We start from the raw sequence: 17,055 nt of genomic DNA, 5'->3' as shown, positions 1-17,055 counted from the left end.
ATGATACGAGAGTAGGTGAGTTCTGTGAGTTCCAGATGAAGGGCAGGTAGGTGTCCTTCCCTCCCCTCTGAAGCTGAGGACATCAGGGCCTCCTCCCTGTGTCCCTGTGTTGCAGGAGGAAGCAGGAACATCCAGGAAGGAGCCATCAGGGTCTCCTGTCACAGATACAGCACAGCCTCTGCTCTGTGGAGGGCAGTGATGGAAGGAGGAACTGAGAGGCACAACCACTACAGATCACAGAATTCTACCTGTGGTCTGCAGAGCAAAGTTTCACCCAGGTTTTTTTGCTGCTCACTGTCCCTTATTCACATGCCTCTGGAATAAATACCCTGCACAGGTGTGTTCTGCCTGACATCTACCAAACACGAGAAACTCCTCAGCCAGCCCCAGGACACTCATGAGGTAACATCAAAACACCTTCAGGGAGAGAAAAGGAAGTACTGAATAGGGGAGGGTGAGCAAAATAAAAAACTGAGGAAGCTTCAAAAAACTGTGGATTTATTCACAACATTTGGAGGGTTTATCAACCCTAATTTGTATAGTAAGCCATGCTTTTCCATTCAAGCTCTGATAGGTTTTCATGCCTTAGTCTGATATTGCTATTGTATTTGATTTTTCCTCTGGTTATTCCTGCACAGGTTCACACTCACCATTGGATTTCTTTCTCTCTTTTTTTTTTTTTTTTCCCTTGCAAGAAACTCATAATCAGCCTCCCTGAAAAACTCTGCAGTTCAAGAGTGCCATCTTGAGGCTTCCTACGTATAAGAACTATGTGCCGATTGAACCTCGAGTATTCAGGGAGTTATTTACATTTAAAATATCATTTTTAAAAGGCATGGGCATGTGTACAGAGGGGCAGTTAATTTCTGCTGTGTATTACCTGGAGTTAAGGGATCCAGCCAACAGAAATGTCACCCACAGTCAAGTTTTCTAAAGCAAAGAAGACTAGTGAGTGCTCTGCTTTGGGATATACTATTTGAAATGCCTCAGGAGATACCTGTTTTTTAGAATGTGCTCAGTTCCAGCCTTCTGAAAAATCAATGAACTTGCAAAGTATTTTAAGGCAGTACTGAAAAGGAATAATTATTGTTTTAATATTTTTTCTATAAGATGCATGTTTGTATGTTTAAGTTAAAGGCAAAGAGGAAAAATAAGACTATGCCTTTCAAAACTATTTTAAGTCAACATGGGGAGAATATTGCTTTAGATATTCCCATGCTTTAAAATAAAGGAGAAACCTTCATGCTTTGGAGTATAAACTATGGGGTTATTATGAAATCTTTCTCCTTCCACAGCATAGTCCAGACACCAGTAATTTATCCCTGCAGGAGAGCAAACGGGTAGCTTGCTACAACAAATTGTGCAGAGGTTGAGAATTTACCGTTGAAAGTGGGATGTTGCTTTTCATTCTTCCTGCTGTAGCTGCCAGGTGGCTCTGGGCTTGGGAAAAGGATGTGTGCCAGCACGTTCACAATGAAGTGCCCTAAGGATGAGGCGCCACAGGAAACCAGAGACCCTCAAAAATACGAATTGTTAGCACCACAAATAACCCCATATTTCCCTGTGATAGTTTTCGTTTGGAAGCCAAGCAGAAATGTAAACGTTTCTAAAAGGATTGCCCATGATGTACATCCTCCAGTTATCATCACTGTCAAAGCTGGACAAGTATCCTCCTTTTGGTATTTTCACATGAATTTTAGATAGCATTAGATGGGAAGTCATAAAACTGTGAATTTGACTGAAGTCCAGATGAAAAGCAATCTACCTCCAGCTACAGGAAGGAGTCCTGCTTGTTTTCCAGCAGCAGCAGACTGCAGCAGAAGGTAATTTTATCCTCAGCATTTAGTACAGCTACGACACATCTCACAAAAGAAATCCAGCATCGGCTCTGATCATCCTTAAACTGTCAGGATCTGAGTCATATCCCGGTCTGGAAGGAGGAGTGGGTAAGGAACTAATTTCCCTTTCACAGCAAAGAAAACCAAGAATTTAATTTTTTTTTTTTTATTGCTTGGAAGTCCAAACCACCTTGCCAATAGTCAGTGAAGATGTGTCAGATGTTCTGGATGGGGTGGGAGCACCTTGAGACAGCCCATGGACTGTGAATCCCACCCAGATCTCCTTGTGCTGCTGGCCAGGGCAGCACTGGGATGACTTGGGCTGAAAGAGGATTTTTTAGTAGTCCAACAGCCTAAATAGGGCAACCACAGTCAAAGGGTTACAGCATATGAGGTCTGTCTCCACAAAGAAAGGCCATTTTGGAGATCTAGGTTGTGTTAAACCTATTCACAGAGAATAAATGCCTGATTCTGGGTGTAGCCTGTGCTATTAATTGAGGACTACCACACTGCTGAGCATGAATGGCGCGGCAGAGTCTGTCTCTGTGTGAGTGAGAGATCGCTGAGACTGAGCTGGGAGCTGGTTCACTTGGAAACTATGGCTTGGGAATGAGCCAGGTGTCTATTTTGGGTCTCTTCATAGGCTGGAATTGCCTGCAGTCAAGCTGGACTCCTTTCTAGGACAAGCTAAAATGTTGCTCTGTCTTCTAGAGGAGCGAAGAGCAGGAATACTCCAATAACTAAAAAGATTTCAATTTAGTTGGCTCTTAGCTCTAGGCATGTTCAAATAATTTTAAGCCTGCTGCTGTAATTTTTATTATAAATTCCCAGTGACAATTGGGAAGCTAATCAAAAGGTTCAAGAAGATTTACACAAAAGTTAATTCCGCAGTCTAATCAGCTACTGAAAGGTTTTGAATGCGGAAATTTTGACAATTATTTAGCCAAATGTTTCATTTACATTTGCCAACGAGGGATGAAATTTGAGTACATGTTAATATCCTTTTGAATGTTTCATAAAATTTGCATTAATCAAGGTATTACTAAGTTGTCTTCAAAGCTTTTTGTTTTGCAGTCATTGCAGTGCATCATAACATATCTTACATGGCTGTAAAAGGATGGCATTGTGTCCTGTCACATCTTTAGGTTGTATTTTAAGCAGATATTTTTGCCTATGTTAGTATGAAATCTAAATGTTCTGGAAAATTGTAATTTTATAGCCTTTTTCCTTTGTCTTATTCTGTACCTTCTTAAGATGTTTTAGATATTTGACATTCATATGTATGCCTTTCTACAAATTTGATTTTTAATTACAAATCAAAAGTAATTAGTGCTACCTTCTAAAATTATTCATACAATTAAAATTTAAAAGTTTTTTTCTATCAAAGTTAATAAACTTTTTTCTCTGAAGAGATAAATGGATAAAAGAAAAATAATATTTGCTTTACAACCACTGGCCAAAGACTAACTACTGACAGTGATTGGGGTGATTTTTCCCAAGTTATGTTCAAAAATGAGACTGAAGGACACACATCAGGAGAAAATCTTTTCATTGGAAGGAGAAGAACAGCCTGTCTGTCTTGAGTTAAGCCATCACTGCAGTGATTTGGAGTGGTAAATGCAGGAACATTCCAGGGATATAGCTGTGAGGTAAGAAAACCATTAGCGGTTTCAGGAGATATTTCTGCCAGGGACATGCAGATCATTTTTTTCTATTCCTGCATGTGAAAGAAGTATTTCCAGGAGAACTTAAATAGCATCACTTGCTTGAGAGCTTGGAGCTCATGCAATGAGAAGAGAATATGGAAATTAACAAGTAATAGAAAAGAAAACTGTTGTTTCAAACACTCTCTCCATGCATTGGGAAACACAGAGAGCTCCACCAGTGCTGCCACCAGCAAATGCCAACTGCACATTGTGAAATGCTGGGTATAGCTCTGTGATAAGCTTATGTACATATTTCTCTGCTTTAAGCAAAGAAACTTTAGGAATGGGACCTAAAAGAAGGATTGTCCTTGAATGAACTCTGAAAAAAATAAAGCCATATAGAACCTGTATGCAATCCTTCTACCTTTATAAATTTTTTTTGATCCAGTTGTAAAGATGCCAAGTTTACCTGCCTGAAGGTCTAGAACTAGAGAAAGCTGGAGAGGAATGTAAATGAAGAGACCTAACCCACCTTGTGAGCAAATAAGTGAGAAAATCATTACATAGAGAGTATGTGTATGTGTGTGTGTGTGCACATGCAAAATTTTACCATGTGGATGATGGTATATATAAATACATATATGCTACAGTGCAGCTGACTGAACAATTGTTCTGCAGTCAACCCAAAATTACACAAATGGGAACTTGCAAGTGTGTGTAGGCTGTGAATTCCTCATGGTGTGAGGAGGCACCATGAGGTTACGCTCACCTACACCAGTCTTCAGATGAGCCAGCCATGATACAAAGCCAACAATATCAGTTCAACCCAGACTGAATTAAAAAAAACTAATTGTAAATAATTCCACATTAAAAAAAAAAAAAAAAGAAAAAGAAAAAAAAAAAGAAAAAAAGATAAAAAATAAAAAATAAATATGTGGCTCTGTATGCAACATCAGCTGTCTTGAGGGGATCCAGTGTTTCTGAGTAAAAACCACCAGTGCTAGAGGTCTCCAGCCTCACCCCTTGTAGCAAGGCTGGTGCCTTCACCAGCTGGACACTTTGCACCAGTCCATGTCACACCTGTGGACGTGATGATGGGGACAACAGCCACGGACTAGGCGACAGAAGGGAAAAAAAACATACAGAAAGCTGTGCATGCCTTTTTCCTTTGCTAATTTTTGGTCTTACCCTGGGGGAAGATGTTCGGTTTGCCTGTTAAAGCTGAAGATCCAGATGGGAGAAGGCTGTAAGCAGGATGGCTGTGGCTGCTGGCATTCCTAAAGCAGAGCCACTTATTTCTCAGTCAGAAACAGATTTGACAGTGTTAAAAAGAAGGGAGGCACAGGAAGTTTGCTGAACACTTCTTCCATCACTGTGGCCCTCAGTGGGGCTGACAGCAATTGTAGAAAATTAGTGCAAAAAAAACCCAGCTGCAAAGATAGGCACAACCTCAAGCTATCAAAGTGACTCCTGAGTATTATTTTTACTCTGGAGAGGACTGCCCAGTCTCCCAGGAAACCAAGTTTGGCTACATCCTCCTCCTGCCTTTCATGTAATGTGTCAATAACTATTTATAATTGTTTTTTCCTTCACATGCAGTCAGAATACACATTAAGTCCAGGCTTTTTCTTTTTAAAGTCGGTGGAAACACAGGTTTCAATTTCCTCCCTGTTTCTGATTTATGATTAATACACATCTCCTTTGCAATGGCTCATATGCTGTCACTTTTGAACAGAAAAGCACTAGGGAACTTCCAACTTTGAAATTAATTACAGGAATAAAGGCTTCTCTGCCTATTTTCTAATTATCCCTTTCTTTGTTAATGCCAAATAATGCCTTTAGCATCTTCCTGGAAAAAGTCTCATTGATCGCACTCTGTGATTATAGTGCTTTTATCTCCCATCTGTGCTGTGAAAGCTACAGGCCTTCCATTTCCAAAGCAAAAACCTCCATGATTAAAATCATTAGTACAAACAATAAAATAAAATAAAGAAATCTGTACAGGTACATAATGCAAGCCATAGACAAGGCAGCCTTATCTAGTCATGGATGAAGGAGGAAAAAAAAAAAATTACATGACTCTGTGATTGAAGGACAAATTAGACTTTAAACTAACCTAAGAAATTTTGCAGACACTGAGAAAAGTCCCAAGCATTAAGAGTCCCTGGTGAGGTGGCTGGACAAAGGTCACATCCCAGCCAACATTGAGCTCTGGAGCAGAGCAGTTGTGCTGCTTCACTGCTCACATTTGCTCTTTGCTAACCCTGTGTCTCAGATGCAGAGGGGGCTCTCACTGGTCAAGGTGTCATGCCTGTCCACCCTGGCCTCCCCAAAACCTGGGAGAGCAAGGAGGATCCTGGAGATGTCTAGGGATCTCCTGTGGTCACAATGACCCCAAGGTGTGTTAAAAGTCTCTTTTCCCCAACCCAGCTGTTGAAGAAGGGGTCAGAAGTTTTCGGCTGTAGTTCTCAAGGTTGTTGTTTATTATTTCTTATCTAAAACATTTTCTGTCTGGCCTGCCGAGGTCTGTTCAGCAGGTCAGTCCAAGGCACACTGCCCTCCCACGGGGCTGGTGCTGTCTTTTAATAAACTACGTATTTGATATTTACAGTTATGTTCCAATACCTATCACCTGTGTTAGAAGGTGACTTTCTACTTTACACCAATCCCAGAGTGCCTCCATCACCAAGAAGATGGAGGCTAGGAAGAAGAAGGAAGAAGAACAGGACAACACCCAAGTCCTTCCATCTTGCCTCCTAGACCCCTATAGTAAAAACCTTCAAATTTCCACTTTTCACCCCGTGACAACTACTGTTTTGCTACTTAAACTTTTGTGACGTGTAATTCTTCATATAAAGTTGGTAACTTGCTCCATGGGTTAAGATCAAATTCCCAAGTGTCTTAGGCTTCCTGCCAGGATTTTGAGCCATCCAGGGCACCCAGAGGGATGTCCTGGGTTCCAACAGAGATGGAGCTGGAACTGAGATGGATGATAACCTGAGACCAGAGCCAGGAAGAAAGGATGTCTTGCCAGCTCAGGGATCACACAGGAGCACCCTGGGGTGTCATCTCCAGAAGGCAGCAGCAATCTGTCTGTCCATCTCCCCCTGCCCAGCTCAGGGAACCAGCAGGGATGGAGTGATTGTGGTTTTACAAGTTGAAATAAATAGGGCAGGAGATCTTTCTCCTTTTTAAATGCCTTTATTAAAAACCAGCTCGGGTGGGGAGAACCAACAGGTCGCGCACACGCCACCGCTGCTCCCAGGAGTGGCAGGGAGGAGGAGGATGATGATGCAGCTGTGTCCCTGGTGTGCAGGCAGAGCTGGGGCTTCTGTTCTCACGAGAACACCAGGAGATTCCCCTTTTTCAGTTTGACATTTGAGGTCCTCTTTCCAGCCAACATCCTTAGGTTAGGGTGAAAGGTAAAAAGGATCTTAGCAGACACTGGATTCGGTTCCTCACCTCTAGACATTACTTAGATCTCTTAATTCCATGGTGGCTTGTTGTTTTAGGGGTTTTTCCTGCTAGATTTGGTGAGGTGTTTCCACATTTGCATACCAGCCCGATGTCACCTCCTCTTCACAGTCCCGGGTGCCATTTTCCAAGAAGCAGCAGGGTGATGCCAGACGAAGAGGGATTTCTAACCATCAACAACAGGTAATTAAACAGGTGATTACAACATGAAATTATTAACAACAAATAGTAAAGACTCCAACTTAGCAGCAATTGGTTTAACTTGTTAACTCTTCAACTTTAAAAAAAATGGACAACTTTTTCTACTCATAACACAAGTTATTCAGTCACCACCCAGCTTTGCCAGGTGTCTCTGGGAGGAGATTTCCATGCACAGTGATTTTTGACCAGAGTCCAGAGGAGGGAGTTCCCCAGTGTGACATCTCCCTGCACCTGGTGGCTGCTGCTCCACTCCCCCATGAGATTTTTCCTCCTGAAGGGAGCAGCCTGTGCTCTGGGAGCAGTCACTTCACAGGAAGAGCAGAGGACAGCCTGGGCTTGCTTGGAACCCTCCACCCCTCCTGCCACACCTTGTTCTGTGCCCACCTGCCACAGCGTCCTGGGGACAGCAGGGCAGGGCCAGCAGCAGGGCTGGGCGGGCTGGAAGAGCTGGATTTCCAGGACAGAGCTGTCAGCACACTCCAGGGATCTGCCAGCATTATGAAACTCACAGAAAAGTGCACGTGTGTCATTTTTTTTGCTGCGCACACCTCATGCCAGACCTTGTTCTCTCTTTTTTTTTTTTTTTTTTTCTTTTTACTTGATCTCAGTTTTGGCTCCACAGCCTGTTGTTCTCTAGCTCGCTCTCATGATCCTTTGAGCTGTGCCATGGTGCTTTGAGCTGCTTGCAGAGGGGTTGGCAGATGGCTCCTGTTTTTCCTCCTGGAGTGACTGAACCACGGAGAGCTGGAGGGGATGACGTTTGTGCAGGTTACTGACCCGAGGGCCTGGAAGCCTCCTGGAAGAGGATGATGAACTGTTGTGTAATGGAGAGTCCAAAAATACACTGAAAGCTGAATTACAAACACCTGGGGAGCAGTGGTGCTCTCAGCTCCACCTCCCACATCTCCCCTTGAAATGTGTGACTTTGCTTTCCATTGCTTCCCTGATGGTTTGGGGTTTTTTTGTTTGTTTGTTTGTTTTTTTGTTTGTTTGGTTTGGTTTGGTTTTTTGCCAGTACAGAAAAGGCCAAAGCTTTTCCAAGGGAAATATTAGTGAAATGTCATGGAGGATCATAAGTAACACAGCTCTGAGTTGCCCCCCTCAAACAGGATCTCAACAGCTCAAAAACAGCTACAAAATAATGACATCATAGCAGCAATAGCAGCAATAAATGTCTGATAGAGAAATTGGAGAAAGTTACGTGACTTTTAAGACAATATGTGCTGTCAAAAAGGAAAAGAAAAAAACCTCCCATGTGTTTAAGTGTTCGTTATGCAAAAAAAGTCTACCTTTTTTGGCAATTTCTTGAAGGGCTTGATGTTTCTTGGGTTTTCTTCAAAGAAGATCCACAGAAACCAGTCAGAAAATGAGCACATTCCTTGTAATACCTAAAATTAACAACAGTGAGGCCCCAGTCTAGACCTGATTCACTTCTTTAAAATTAGTTTGGCCTACACTTTTCGTTTATTTACTCACCCAGCAGCCCAAGGGAATATTCTTTGTGTGTGAAGCAGAGCACGTGCCCTTGCAAGAGCAGATTTCATGTCCCTAAAAGCAAAAATGTAATGCTGCAAATGAAGGAATGCCTCATTAGAGTTGCATTTACTTCACCACAAATGCCAGCCAAGAATTTTTTTTTAAACATATACCCACACTTATGGCTTCCAGATATATTCTGCTACCAAAAAAGGGGCCACAAGTGGCCTGTGATATGATCCCTTGTCTAAGGGTGTCTTTGCAGGTCATTAAAGAGTGCCTAAGGAGCATGCAAGCAAAGGGGTTGTGGGGAAAGACAGAGGTGGAGGATGGCTGGAAATGATCACAATTCAAGAGAAATTCAAAGAACAATGGGGTCTAGGATGGGATTCTCATCTCTGTCTTCACACAACTTCTCACAAAGAAATACTCTTCCCCACAGACAGTTCCATCACAGCAGGAGCTAAGGATCAAAAGCCAATCTTGAAATAGCTTTCTATTAAAGTTTGTTTTAATGAAATTAGCTTTGGATGAAATTTCACTTCTTGAAATTACAGCAGACTTTTTTTCTGGTTGGATTCAGTTCTGCTTTCCCATCCACATTTTGCTATAATCAAGGTGATGGCCAACTTCTTTTATCTCACTGCAATTTTGCCTTCGTGGAAAAAAAGAAAGTGGGGTGTTTGTTGTAAAACACTGCCAGGAATTCCCCCAGCTAATGCTCCTTTGCTTCTCTCTCTGTAGGTTGAAACAGAACGTTTTGCTTTTGGAATGGGAATAGTTTGCATACTGCAGCTGGGAAAAGCACATCTCCTTCTGAACTCTGGGAGGCAAAGGCAGCCCGAGGAGTCACTTGCATGGGTGCCTTGCAAAGAAATGCCAGCTTGGGCTCCCACAGACTGCTGTGACTCTCCATGCCAAGAGGAAAATGCATTCTATTTACAAAGTGCAGGAAAGTTGCAGAATGTTTCTGAAGATTGGTGGCTGCCCTGTGAATTCACTCTCTGCAGAGTTCAACAAGCAGTCAGCAGCTGAAAGAGCCTCTGAAGGTTTTCATTGAGCTGCTGGCTGCCTCCCCTCACCAGCTATCTTCCTGACTGAGGTTAAATAAGGACAAGCCTTTAAAACTCTACTATCTTAAAACAAGTTACCTTATTTTTTGCTGATTTGGCATCTATTTCCATGGAAACAGGAGCAAGAACTAGAAGCCAGCAGCTGAAGTTGGCTACACCACTGCTCTTGGCTTGTTCTACTTCCATTTCCATGGAAACTGATGCAAAATCACTTCAAACAAGGCAAAGTTTGTTGTTTTTGTTTTTTTATTAACCCTTTCTTCATTTTCCGCTTCCAGATTAATTTGTTGCCAGAAATGCAGACACAGAGCTGCTGGAAATGCAAGGAGGAGCATCACAGACGCCTTCAGGAGCCTGTGCAGGTGTTTGCATGTGAGCATTTGTGTGCACTTCACTTCCTAACACGAATTTTCAAAGTAATCTCCAATTTGCTCTGAGGATGCTAAAGAAAAAGAAGTGTGTGATGTAAGGGAGGGTGACATGCATGATTGTCCCCCGTGGAGGTTAAAGGCAGAAGAAATAAAGTGGCAATGGAGGGAAGCAGTGTGATGAAAAGATAAGGCAGTTCTTGCCTACGGCTTTCTACGTTTTTTAGAGTTTTCTAGACTATTTCTCCTCTGAAGACATGTATGGTCTTCTTTTTGGCTAAAAACCCATTGGAACTCAGATTCTGGCATACCTTTTTCTTTCTTCTTCCTTTTTTTCCCCCCCCTGGTCTGGCAGTGTGCCAGAGCACATAGAGCACATGCCACAAGCTTTCAGAGGTGCTGGGTAACACACAGAATTTAATGTGGAGCCAGAGCATTTTGGGCTGTGTTACAGAGTTTGGGCAGGCTGGGGTTGACCTTGGAGCATGAAATATGCAGGTTTTCTTTGAGTTCATGGCTGAACCCCATCTGAGATAACTCATGTTTAAGGAATTGATTTACTTATCCTGCTTCGTTAGCAGGGATTTTGGTGCCTATCCTAAAAAACCTGGATCCAGACATGAAAAACCCAGTGTAATAAAGCACTGAATCATCTACTTGAGTCCTGGAAAAGCCAAAAAAAAAATCAGTTTTGGTTATGCTCTGGTGTTTCACACTGTTGGACCAATGTGTTCATGTAGAAAATGTTTTACAGATTGTAAATCTGCTTAGACCTGGGCAGCTTTTGAGGAGTCTCCTGCAATTGATTGTTATTTCTTCTTAAATGCAAGAAGGAGGCTGGTGGGAGAAAATGGCTGAAGAGAATTGAGGTGGTTTAGGTCACACACCTAGTTACCAAAATATTAGAACACCGTATTTATAGCCAGAAAAGAATTGAAGCCAAGGTTTTAAGAGAGATGAAAAAAATACAAAAAAAAGTCAATACTTTCAAGTCTTGATTCATTTTTTCTTCCAATTAATACACTCGCCAGACTTAAGGAACCTCTTCATATTTGCACTGGACACAGCAGAACCTGGTCTGTACCAGCTCTGAGCCCTGAACAGGAATCAATGCCTGGATATCAAAAATTGCTTATGAATATGGAAAATTGTCACCTGCAAATGTCAGCTGCATTCTTACAAAAACATTCAAGATTCTAGGGCACATGTTCCCTTTGGTATGTGGGAAACACAAAGGTCACTGCCTAAAGTGCACTTGTACTGTTAAAATTCATCCTGAAATTCCCCAGTCCTAGCACTGGGTATTGGTCAAAACCATTCCCAAGGTTACTCAAAGCACGCTCCACTTCTCCCAAACTACTTCTGCTTCCACCCAGACAGCTGGAATGGGACAGCTGTTTAAAGAGAGATTCCAGTCTGATGGACAGAAAACAAACGGGGCCAAACAATGAGCATCTAAAAGAAAGTTGTGATTTGACAAATTCATGGCTTAGCAGTCTGCCACTGGATCAAATATCTGTCATGTTTTATTCTTCCAGGGCATTTTTTAAAAAGATTTTTCATTTACAAAGTAACTAATTCAGAAGGAATCTTTTCATACCCATATTTTAAAAGGGCTTCACTTTGGTCTTGGAAAGTAGGCAGGTTCTTTTAACAGCTCTGGTTCATCGGCCAGCCTATTCCAAAAGGGTCTCCCTGCCATGCCATTTTAGAAGACCATATTTTGTCAATCGGCCAGCCTATTCCAAAAGGGTCTCCCTGCCATGCCATTTTTATTTTAGAATACCATATTTTGTCCTGCTTCTGCCTCACAGAGGAAGATGACTGAAAATCTGAATGACACTAGAAAGTATGCAATATTTTTAATCCTTTTAACTGCTGGGATGCTGAACAAATAGCACATACTCAAGAAAAATACGGTGGGTAGGTCCTTCCCCTCTGAAAAACTGTAGGACGTGAAAATATTTCTGGTTTTCCATAGGAAGAGATTTTAAAAAAATTTATTTATTTATTTAGTCTAGGAAGTTGTTAGGAAAATTAATCCACAAATATCAGAAAGCATTATTAAAAAAAAAAATAAATAAAAATCAGGAGGCAGGTGCTGGTGTTGCAGTCAGGTGGGCTTGGACTGGACCTGAGGAGCTGCTTGGCTGTACCAGTGGTCAAGGAGCCCATGGAAAGTCACCACCAAGGACAGCTGCTCCTTGAGGAGGAGCTTTGCTCCCTCCCCAAGCAGCTCATCCTCGCCTTTCTCCCTCCTGCTTTGTGCAGGGAGTGACCAGCACACCCCGTTCTGGTGTGCAGCCAATTTTCTTTTCACTGTCATTTTCCCTTAGGCTTGAGATTCCTGCATCTCATTTTCAGTCTGTGGATACTGATGCACCAAAATCCAGGATCCTCTTTGACAGTTTTTCTTCTTGGCATGGTTTCCCATGAATGCTGCAAACACCAGAGCAGCTGATAGCATTCAGTGGCCTTTTGTACAGACATTTCAGCCTCTCACAAACTAGAACTGGTCTTATGTGTTGGCTGCAGTGCCTGAGGCTTTTCTTCTCACTGGCTTCTTCTTCCAGCTGCCTGCCAGTATGTAAAGACTTCCCAAAGAACAACAGGTTTCCTCTTCTGCAGCAGAAGAACGAGTCAGGGAGAATCCAAAAATACCACAGATACACAACAAGACCTATTTTTATATATAATTAATATATTCGATTATTGTTTCAGATTAATTACATCCAAGATTATCACACAATAGGAATTAATCCATGGTGAAGGGGAAAAAAAGGTCAAATTTGTATCTCCTTTTAGTATTTTTATTGATTCAAAATGTAGAAAAATCCATACATACACAACATCAAATGTTCTCAAAGAGAACTAAAGTGCAAACATTCTCTGCCAGCTCAGCTGTGGAGTTTCACACCATCCACACCTCAGTGGCCCCTTTTTCTGCCTGTATTTGTAGTCTGGGCAGTGGCATTTGTTTGCTTGAGTTTTTTCTCCTCCTCTTCTTTTCTCTTTCATCTTTCAACAAAAAAAATGAAAAAGGGAAAGAAACAGGGTTGGGGAGAACAAGACTGTAACAGAAGTTGTCCATAAAAAATCCAACTGGAACAAAAATTTTCTGTTGCAGATCGCTTCACAACAGATGTTTCTTTCATAATCATGCAATCGGGAGGAAAACAGAGGAGAAGGAAGTGATTGCATCCTCCCAAGTGCTGTGAGTTTTGTAGCATTCAGAGTCACATTTTTCGTTTTGAAAGAATTGAAAATGTGTCAAGCTGCTCTAGCTATTAATCCACACATCCAGCCTGAACTGGGATTGAAGTGATAAGCAGTTTGATACCAAGTCTGTACTGATTATTTGGCAATAGTTTAATGATTATCTTGGATGTGAGTAATGAAAAATACTATTAATAATAATCATGGTTGCACCACACCCTGAGCTGCTTTCCACCCTGTCCTGCGAAGCCGCTCTGCGTGGCAGCCAAGGTCTTATCCAGGCCCTGCAGGCAGCATGACCCAGGCAGGGATTGCTGAGGGCCTCAGGAAGAGCAGGAGCCTCTCCTCTTCCAGCAAAACTTTGATTTTTCCTGTCTATTGTTTCCTTTCTGTGCGTGGCAGTGAGATGCAGCCCTCCTGCAACCCGCCCGGCAATCCATCCTTGCTGAGCAGGCTCTTTTGCAAACCTGGGCTGAAGAGGAAGATGAGATGATGTGACACCCAAAATCTGCTGGTTTGTGTTGGCCAAGCAGCAAAATGCCCATGAGCAGGTGCAGGTCAATAACAACAAAGACCCTGGTGGCAATGTCAGCTGAGGAGCAGCAGCACTGCACTTCTGCTCCTCTGCAGCTTCATCTGGGATGTTTTGAAACACTTATTGGTGGTTATCCCAAACTATTTAATTAATTTTAACTAATTTAAAAGGTCTCCTGCTCTGCAAAGTAATTTCCAGTGTCCCAGTTTGATCCAGAGCATGGAACTGGCACCATATTTTGCTTCAAGTGAACCAGCCAGCAATGAGATGGGGAGACGGAGGCTGCAAGGCTCTGCTGACTTCATGAAACCCATCCCTGGGGGCAGCTGGCATTGACCAGGGAAGGTGGGCAGTAGACTGGGGTGGAAAGAGGCAGTGAGGAACAGCTGGATTGCATTAATGGATTGGGTGGAAACTGGGAGGTGGGTTAAGTAAAATATGTATTTCATCCCATGAATACTTGGGAAAAATCAGCTTGTGTTCTCCTGATCTCCTCCAGGGAAGGGAGGGCAGGCTCTCTCCCACCTCGATGAGCAGCTGGAGATCACAGCCACACCCACCCAAACCTGCAGGGACTGGGTGGTTTTTGGACCCAGGAGCTCCACTGCCCACATGGTTATGGCCAGAAGTGGGGCTGTACTTCCAGGTGTGTTTCCACACCCCTCATGGCATGTGGGGAAAGGAGGGATCAGAGGCTAGATAAAAAACTTTCACCTCTGTTGGTAGAAACCACTCCAAAAGCTTTTATGCGACTGGTCTGACTTCAGCAGGGCAGTGCATTCATATTGATCCTTTTTAGAAATTTTTAGAAATGATGACTTTTAGAACACTAACAAGACTTTTCTCTTAGGGTGATGTTCCCACATGGTAAATGGTGTTGCATAGGAGTCTCTCTTGTTACAAATTTTGTGAAGGTCCCACCGGGTTGTTAGGACCAGCCCTTGCTTCCAGCAGACACCATGGTGATCCATGACCTGAAAATCCCACATCCTGGCACAAGGAAGACATCTACAAGGCTCCTGCAGACCTGGCTGTTCACCACCTGGCCACAACAGCTCCGTACCGTGTCACCAGAAGGAAAGGAAAACAAATACAAAGGAAAACAAATACAGGTTTGACATTACCTGCTGAATGACCTCAGTAAAAGAGAGGCCACTTTCAGGAGTGCAGCTGTGGGGGTCCCAGTTGTCAGTTTTTCTGGGTTTGGATTGAAGGCACTTGAGATGGTAGTTCATGTTCGGAGTCAGTGTTTATTATTTCTTATCAGTAAAACAGTCTCAGTACTGTGAGTTTGGCAGCTTTTCATTAAAAGGCACAAAATGGCCAACGATCTCTTGTTACAAGGTCTTTTAAGACTAAACTATCCAATTAAGAGCTGACACCTAGATTATTTCCCCTTTTAACCCAATAACTGATCCCAAAGAGCCTGCAGTGTGGATTTTCCCACCCAATTACAAAATGCCACCCAAACCCATACAGAAGGAGGAAGAAGAATCATGAAGAAGAAACCCAGGACAACATCCTGTGCCCTCCATCTTGCTTCCATCCACAACATACTAAAAATCCCAAAACCTAAATTTCTCACCAAGTGACACACCTACTCTACTCTCTATAATATATTTCACACTTTAGTGGATTCTAGTCTTTCTTGAAATCTAGGAAAATTTCTCCATGAATGAGGGTCAAAGTCAGAGCTCCCCTGGGGGTCAGGGCACCCCAGAGCAGGCAGAGAAATATTCCCTGTGCCTTGGGCTTCCACATGCAGCCCCTCTCACAGCAGTCACCCAGCTGTGCTTTCTCACCTGCCTCTCTGGCTGGTTCAGATATGCATCTACTCATATTTAAGCTTTGGTTTTGTAGTGCTGTGAGCATGGATGTTTCCTACACACATCATCTGTGCTCAGGGAGTGCCCAGCCTGAGCAGAAATGTTTGAGGGAAAGGAGGGAGCTCGGACCCTGGGGGTAAGTGCAAATGCCAGCAGCAAGCTTGAGGTGGTCATGATGGACCTGCTCCCATTCTTTGAATAAAAAGTTGCTTTTATAAATATAAATATGATAATAAAAAGTTGCTTTTATAACACTTCAAGGTAATGCTGGTGTGATACACTGTACAATAGCACGCTTACACATGCTGTTCCTAGGGAGGCATAAAAATTGCTTTACATGTTCCTGAACTACACAAAAGTGCAACACACACATTGAGGCATCATTAATAGCACAGAATACTGCTGCCCATGTATTGGGTTCTGTGCCAGACCCTGGGGTTTGCCATGAGAAGGGCTCAATTACCACCCCCAGAGGCTGAAGCCCTCCCTTTTCTGTGGGGCAGCAGAGGCTGGGGCACCAGGAGGTGGAAGCCTTGGTGTGTCTGCTCTTAAAATTACAGCAGAGGATAGAAGACAGAAGGAAGGCAACTGAATTAGTAGAGAAACTGAAGGATATGTGGCTTATATATTATGTAATGAAGATAAAGACAGATTGCTGGTGTGTAATTTTGGTACCATCCAGGGAAGAGCTGGGCAGGGAGCAATGTGGGCATGGCCAAATTTGCAGAGCTACTGGCAGGAAACAGTGGGCAGGGCTGATTCCTGCAGAGGGGAGAGGAACAATGTACCAGCAATAGAAAAGGCCAGGGATAAACTTCTGGAAGTGGGACACAGCTAATATTTGTTTCGCTCTGGTTCTGTCTCTTTCCACCGACATGTTTCAAAGAGCTTTACACTGGAGTGTTAGGCCAGATGTGATGATGGCCCAGTGCGGAGTTGTGCTGAATGCACTTGCTGGTGTATTTGCACTGCCATCCCCTCTGCTTTGCAGCTTCTGCAGGGTCCATTACATCCTCCTTTCTTCTCAGCAGGGCTCGTGATCCTCCTCTGTCAGTGCTGTACCCTCTAGACAAACCCAAATGTCACCATCTCCATTTTGTGCATAGGATGCGCCAGGAGGTGAAGCAACCGCCCACGAGGGTGTGGAGCCACAGAGGGACACTGGATCTCCCAAGTGCCACAACTAAGGAGTTTCTGAGCTTTAAATAGTTGCCTTGCACTGTTAGGATCACCCAGCAGCCCCTTCAGAGAGTGAGGGGTAATCACAGAGCCCAAAATACATCCCTGTGGCTCTCACATCCCTTAGTCCCATCAGATTAAATGCCAGAGGGGATAATAAAGGATGGCTACAGTGCACCTTTTCTTCCATTAAAAATGTGCTGGGAAATGGCCTGGCCACTTG

This window comes from Onychostruthus taczanowskii, unplaced genomic scaffold (assembly GCF_017590055.1).
Source record: "Onychostruthus taczanowskii isolate IOZ18803 unplaced genomic scaffold, ASM1759005v1 scaffold17, whole genome shotgun sequence".
In the NCBI taxonomy this organism is placed as follows: Eukaryota; Metazoa; Chordata; class Aves; order Passeriformes; family Passeridae; genus Onychostruthus; species Onychostruthus taczanowskii.
Note: the sequence above shows the minus strand (reverse complement) of the source record.